The 7,242-nt window shown below is 27.5% G+C and overlaps 1 protein-coding gene across 3 annotated transcripts in view; it reads left to right on the top strand.

The window, feature by feature from the left end:
- The first annotated feature begins 4 nt into the window (after positions 1 to 4).
- LOC100744222 (EH domain-binding protein 1) overlaps positions 5 to 7,242 on the top strand; it is a 54,663-nt gene continuing 47,425 nt past the window's right edge. The window contains exon 1 of one of the 3 annotated variants that reach the window (XM_033323099.1): positions 5 to 1,190. The gene's annotated coding sequence lies outside the window, so the exon portion shown is untranslated. Of the gene's footprint in view, positions 1,191 to 4,893; positions 5,710 to 7,242 lie in introns of those variants that run through there. The other 2 variants (XM_033323098.1, XM_033323100.1) reach the window with 2 other exon arrangements.

The following is a 7,242-nucleotide window of genomic DNA, read 5'->3' as shown; positions in this document are numbered from 1 at the left end:
TACACATACTCATGCTATTATATAATATGTAAGTACGTTGAACAGTACAGAGGTCGCCTGTGTTCCAACTTCCAAGCAGTATCGTTTATCCACTGATTGCTCCAACAAAAGTGTATTTCACGTTTCCTTGTAATATTATTCTTCTTATCAAGAATGATTGCCAAATGTTTTAAGATAAAACTGTGTTATCCAAGTCAAGAATCAGATATTAAGCATGTCGTGTAAAATAAAAGACAGGGATTTAAATAATTTAAGTAAAATGACAAGTCGGAAAACGAAAGCTTTCCTTTGTCCATACGTTTCAATCATAATAATGATTATGTGTAAAAGTTAAGTTATATCATATTATGTCAAAAAATAATAATAGTAGAATTTAATGTGCAATCATATTATTATCACGATACATGATCTGTTGTCATATTTAAGATAATTAGATAAAGATAACGAAGATGATTTTAAGAAACCTAAGACACTAAATAAAGAAAATAATAAAAACAGGTAATGTAAGTGCAGGAACAAAATATATGGAACATTTCGAAGTATTACGGAAGTCAAACGTATAGCAAACATTCTAATTAAAATCTATTCAATAACTACAGTGGATGAAGTAAGCGTTTGAAAAGAAAATTTATAGCTACACGTCGGTGTTTATTGCAGTTAAACTGAAAACTACAGAGAACTGGAAAGAGATAATATACTCATAAAAAGTAGCACATTAATATAACAGAAAGTATCCTATTACTAAATAACGGTTGCATTTGAAATGTAAAAATCACTAGTACTATATAATGCCATTTTTTATGATATTTTATGATTCATATGTATTGTTCATTGCAAATTATTTAATTAATTATATACCTGCCTAGCAAGTTTTTCAGGGATGAAATAATATTTTCATGTTTTATTGCTCTTTGGTCGTAGGGTGATAGGTCTGAATCCGCCATTGACTTTACTGCAAATATTTATTTGAAAAGAAGACAAAGAGAATTAAAGGTAAAGGAATAAATAACATACCAACATATACAATTTTGTTTTTTAAAGCAAAATTGAAGATAAGGTTAACAGTGAATAATTTGACCTCGACGCAACAATGGCGTCATGGAGGCTAGGAAACTATAACAAAACATTTTGCACATGTGCAGAAATATCCTGAAGCAGTGACGTACAGATTACTTGTAATTACTTTCTGTGTAAGTACATAGTTGTATTGATGTCGATTCTCTTCTTCTTCCATGGTAGTCCCTATTTATGCAAATTAATATTTTAATGAAAATAAAAGTTTTATAAAAGACAACTATGTTTTTTATAGATTTATTTATTTATACATCTAATTCTCAATGTCTTTCAATCATCATCAAACAATCATCCCACATTTTAGATTGCATAATATTTATTGAATGATCATATTCAAGTCATATTAGTGGTCAATATAATACATCACTGTAAATATTTCATTGAAAATAATTTATAACGCTATATAAACATTTCTATTGTTTGTATAGTAAATATTTCTAATTTTTATTTTTTGCATTTATTTATAAAAGCTCATGTTTAAATATTTATACTTGATACTGTAGTGAAAAAGAATAGTTTCGAAGTAGGCTTTATGTTTGAAACCTCTGCATTACGTTATATTACTCTCATATGCTACTGTTCGAGTTTGTAAGTACGTTCTGCAGACTTATTGATCAACGATCAGTATATATTATGTACCGAAGTTCTCCAACCACCATAAATGGTCTGTGTCTTGATGGTTTATCTTTCGTCTCTTAACCAGACGATATAATCGAATGCTTTCTAGCATTATATAATTTTAAGCTTAATTAATAAATGAATTTTTAAATATATTCTAAGTTCGACTCAGTTTGTCGATTTATCAATGTTATTGATCAGTAACTATAAGTAATCGGTCTAAATATATTTAACGATGAAAAATTGTTGTATCTGCCTTGTTCGTCATAAGTACTTTAAACTTTATAATAGTTTATTGCTTAGTTGAAATAAAATATATTCATTATTCCTTTTACAATTATTATTATTGTGTATTATTATTATTTATTTGTATAAACATTGATATATAGTGCATCACATAATGTTTTCGTGATGCTTAACAACTAACGACATTGTCGTGATTATACGGTAACAATGAATGTAGTCATTTTATTTGTATTGCACAAAGCATACACATTTCACAAAAAGGAAGCAGTAAAGCTGGTTGGTCGATGTATACATATTTAAGGTAACGCTTGGTCAAATACTAAATGCTGTAAGAGAAATAATGATAAAATGGAAAATAAATGCATTATATATTCTACTTTTAGTATAGAATCAATTTCTTTCTCAAAGCTTTTGCTTCAAGTTAAATGTTGCAATGTAACAAATTTAACAGGTTTCATAGTATAATAAATTTTCTAGTATAAAAACTAAGAAATTATGTATAAACAATCTGAGCTATTAATTTTATATCAATAACTCAATAAACATATTATTTTCTCTTTTTCTGTATAGTTTTTCTTAAGTGACATTAAATAATATTAATATTAGTTTTATTGGTTATTGAAATATTTTATATCAATTGTAATAATTTTCCTTGAAAAACTAAAAGATGTTATGAAATGAAGCTCGTAAAACTTCACTCATAAATACAAACTGTGCAGCTGAAAAATCCTACTCGACATCTTTTATGACTACCAGAATGCTTCCAATTTTGACCAATACATAACTATTTTTAAAATTGCAAACATGAATTACAAAACAAGCATAAAAGCCATATTAACAGTTTGACTCTGATCATTAGTATGCTATTCACTACTATGAATGTTTTTACCCAGAACATATCTGCTTTAAGCTAGTCGTAATATCCAATGAAATAAAGTATTAAAAGTAGTTAAAGAACTTTTCTTTGGCCTCTAGCTTTTTTAAATGGCAATGGTTAGTTTTAAGTAGTCAATATATCTGTTCGCAATTACAAGAATCTTGATTTGCACTTTGCTTTCTTCACTATTACAAACACAGTAATTAAGTTAATAAAACATTTTGAGTTGACCTTCCGATTATTCTAACATTCTGCTAACTTTGCAAAAACTGAATATTCTTCAGACAAATCAATACCTTTCATGATTATAAATTAAAGTAGGTTTATGTTATGCCAATCATTCCTGAGGATTAGAAGTGAATGCATGGTTTTAAATCTTATTAAGAATATTCAATTTTTTTGTTAATATATAAATATGTATACGTACAATAGACTCGTATCTTTTTCTATTTTTTAATTCAATTGCTAATTCTATCACTAAACATTTTAAAAATTACCTTTTATTTATTCTATCATTATTAAAATTCTTAATATATACTTCTATATATATATATATATAATATATATATAAAATTCTTAATATTCAAATCAAATATAGTATTACTAAAAACAGGACCAATGTACAGTCTTTCTCACAGAAATGGTTTCCCATCATTAAAAAGTCATGGTAAATAGACTTTCACTTCAGAAGCTATACTCCTCTACATTGACTTCAACTTTGTACTGTTGTCATCTCATATTTTCTTAGCATACTTATCTAAATTTTACGCCAGTGTTAGTACAAACATCTTTTACGGAGTAAAGATAATCATGTAAATTATATATATATATAAACAGTCATTTATTTGTATAGGAAACTCTGCTGTGGTTATGGGAGATCCTAATGCCCCATTGTATATATATATAATTAAGAAAATGTTATACTTTTATATATGTGCTAAATTTTAAAGATTTGTCAAAAATAATTTAAAACTGCATATCAGAAATCAATAAAACATTAGCTTTATTTATTTCTTTTATGTTACATAATCCTGATGTATGAAAGTGTCAATAGTTTTAAAGATATAAAATATATTAAAATTGTCTTTTCAACTTGATCCATTATGAAACATAAATATTCAGTATATGTATGTATATGTATAATATGTTTATAACATTCTTTCTCCGTGATCTTAGTGTAGTATAGTGATCTATATATTATGATTTAATTATTATATAATTATGATTATTCTTCAAATTATTATCTCATTCGTTTCTAATGATATACACAGAGCAACAAATCTGTGTCTGTAGATATCTATAGTTCAAAATATAGAAATGACTTTGCTTTCCTTTTATCGAGGTCCATGCACGCATATCAGTAACAATACGTATCACCATAAACAGACACAATAAGTAAAAAATTCTCTTATATATTTGTAATATCCAACAACATTGCATTCAGGAGATAAATTTCAATACCTGTTACTGTAAAATTACTCATTAGGTAAGTAATGTTTGTACATTACATGTCGTGTAATGATATACACAGAAAAATGAACTAATTTATATGATAATAATTCATATATAATTGTTGTCAATTGGAAGGAGATTTCAAAATTATAACAGTTACAAAACTATTGTAAACATAATAAACGTGGACAAAAATGTAATACAGATATTACCGTAGTAATATTATAAGTTTTTCATATCTAATACAAGTTGTTCATCTGTCTATTAGAAAAATATTAAAATATTAATATGGTTGCTAGCATAATATAGAACCTATCTCATATCTATATTGCATATATGGTAAATATGCTTTTAACAGTCCAAAAGTAATGATTAAAATTAATATTTAGTTTTAGAAAATAAAGTAAAATCCTATATACAGTATTTTCGGAAATAATTTCGTAAGTAGTATTATTTTCACCTATATTTAGGTATTAGAAATTAATCAGCTTTTTATGTATGATTTCTTAACATTATTATATTAAAAAGATTAAAAAGAATCCATATATATTGAGCTGGGAAAGTTTATCTTAGATAAGAAAAATATATATAGTTTCTTAGAAAAATTGCAACACGTTCAAATATACTTTACATTATATATAATATCATATTATATATTTATGAGAAAATATAAAGTAAAGCATGCTGGACATAATTCAAATGTCAGTAATCGCATGTACTTAACCTATATTAAAAGGTAGGTTTAAAACTAACTGTAATATGTACATATGTTACGTAGCATTTATAAAAAGAAGAAAGAAACAAGCTTCTTGATTAAAGAATGAAAAAAAGATAATGAAAAATTAATTATTAAAAAGTTTAAGAAGAAGGGAAAGTAAAACAGGCGGAGTTTAGAATGTACGAGGAAGATAGCCAACAAAACAATAAGAAAAGAAAGAGAGAGCAAGGAGTGGTGGCGTGAAATTAAACGCATGCTACTACGGCTACTCGTTGCGTTTCAGTCACTGGATTGCAGGCACAGTGTGAATGCTGTTTCGGAGTGCCTTCGACCGGTCTTGACTAGTGTTAATCAATGCTTTCCATATGAAAGTGAAGATATATAAACAAAACTCCTAAAATATTGCTAGTTCGCTTTTGATTTGAAAAATTTATTTAGTTAAAATTTTCTTTATTTCTTTGGGATATATATTTATTGTACTTATACATTAAGGTTAGAAAAATTATTGGATAAGTTAATGTATCAGAGTGTACACAAAAAACAGTAAATACATAGAATAGGATCATTTATCGAAATGAAGTGAATTAAGACAAGTGAATTAAGAAAACATGATGTCATTTTTTGTTCGTTGAAGAATTCAGATTGCAGTTTTACAGTGCCGACATTGCCAACAGAAGGATTGAAGCTGGTGGCAAGCAGAAACAGGTCATGCGAATGACGTAAGGTAACGGATTTCCGTATGGATAAATAATTTGTAGAAAAGAACAAATGAGGCGACTGAAAAAAAGAAAAAGAAAGCTCTTAGCACGGGTAAAGTGAAGTTTACATATATACTGCTGCACACATGTTATCACTCATATTCCGAGATTTATTTTGTTTAACACTACAAAATGATAATACTTTAGTCTTTGTATTTATTTGAAAATTATTTTTTTTATTACATTTAATTCATGTACCTTTAAGTACAATTTACATGATTCCCAGTAAATGCACATACACACATATATATATATACATATATTTTACGCTTGATACTTTTTCATGTTTTTAGATACTCTTAAAATATTTACAAAGTCGTATAAGTATATACAACTATTACAGATTATATGAAATAATGTTCTAAAGATGCTAACCTTTTATTTAGCTTTAAATGTAAATAAGGTATAGTATCCGGACTGTGAAATTTTAGTTCTGAATGTGTTTTTCGGACCTATTCTAGGTCGCTAAAGTCGAAAATGAGGGATATTTTTGACAGAACAGAACAGTTTTGAAAATTCGGCTTTATGCACATTTGGCCGACAAAGGTCTTAAATTTTAACTGTAGAAATCGGCGTAAGTCCGCGATCATATAGAGTGGTAAGCAGTAAGCAGCAAAACACGTGATGGCACAGTCAGTGCCAATGTTCCAAATGTTCTTTCTGTATGATTTTTGTACGATCACTGTAAGCCGCCTCACGGCGCGGCGGCTGGAAGATAAAATATAATCCAAACCTAATCCGATACTCACGATTCAATATATACCGAGTAAGCCATACAATAGTTTAAGAGTGCCAAGTTTTAAAGAAAGTACCATCAAAATTCAGAAGGATGCCATACATTAATGGGTTGATCGAAATCTTTTAGGCTTTATTTTCGTGAACAACGACCCCCTTTTTGGGCTTCGACGAAAGCTCCTAAACGGTGTCACTCTAGCCGAATATTTTGCAGTCCAAATACTACACGAGAGTCTCAAATTTGTCTGATTTAGTAACTTATAAATTAAAATATGATCCTTTTTTTATGTATTATGTGCAAACATTATAACCGTTATAAGACAAATTTTAAAAGTTATAGTATAAAAGTTAATATCTTTAATTAATAAGTTTTGGTTACGAATAACCCTTATGAATGACTTTTTGGGGGGCCGATAATTATTATCAATGATGGGAATTTTATTTTGATCACCGATAAATATTTTCGATGGCAAAAAATTTGTTTGTTTATATTCAGTTATTGTAAATTGTTATTAACATTGCTGACAGTTATGATAGTTAGTTATTCATTGACAACATAAAAACATTAATCATAAAACATATTTTTTTAAGCAAAAAGGAATGGTATGAAAATATATGACACGAAGAACAGAATAAAAGATATTGATGTATAGGTAAAAAAGGTACACTTGTAAAAAAAAGTTTGTGCAAAAACGACCTTGACTCTGAAATTCAAGGTCAAATTTTTTGTTTATTGCAACGTATTCTGTTCATCACGAGGATCA

This window comes from Bombus impatiens, unplaced genomic scaffold (genome assembly GCF_000188095.3).
Source record: "Bombus impatiens unplaced genomic scaffold, BIMP_2.2 scf_0775, whole genome shotgun sequence".
In the NCBI taxonomy this organism is placed as follows: Eukaryota; Metazoa; Arthropoda; class Insecta; order Hymenoptera; family Apidae; genus Bombus; species Bombus impatiens.
This window is presented reverse-complemented; position numbering and strand designations above follow the sequence as displayed.